A 519-nucleotide genomic window follows, 5' to 3' on the forward strand; every position below is an offset into this window, starting at 1 on the left:
TGTAGTGACAGTATTAATTTCAGAAAAGTATGTTTCAGAGCCAAAATATTAGTGGGCATAAAGAAGGTCATTTTATAATGTAAGTGGGGAAATTTATCAAGAGGACATAACAATCTTAAATGTTTATGCACCTTATAACAAAACTTCAAAATACATGAAGCAAAACTGAAAAACAGCAAGGAGAAATCAACAAATTCACAATTACAGTTAGAGATTTCAATATATTCCCCTTTCAACTCTTGATAGAACAAGTAAGCAGAAAATTAGAAAGGATATAGTAGACTTGAACAACACTATCAAGGAACATGACCTAACTGACAATGATAGACCATTTGACCTAACAACAGCAGAATATAATTCTTTTCAAGTGGTCATGGAACATTCATCAAAATACACCGTATTCTGGGTGGGCCATAAACAAAACTCAATAAATTCAAAAGCATTCAAGGCATACAAAGTATGTTCTCTAATCACATGTTATTAAATTAGAAATCAATAACCGAAAGATCTCTAGAAAAT

The sequence above is a fragment of the Stenella coeruleoalba genome (genome assembly GCF_951394435.1).
Source record: "Stenella coeruleoalba genome assembly, chromosome: 2".
Taxonomy (NCBI): Eukaryota; Metazoa; Chordata; class Mammalia; order Artiodactyla; family Delphinidae; genus Stenella; species Stenella coeruleoalba.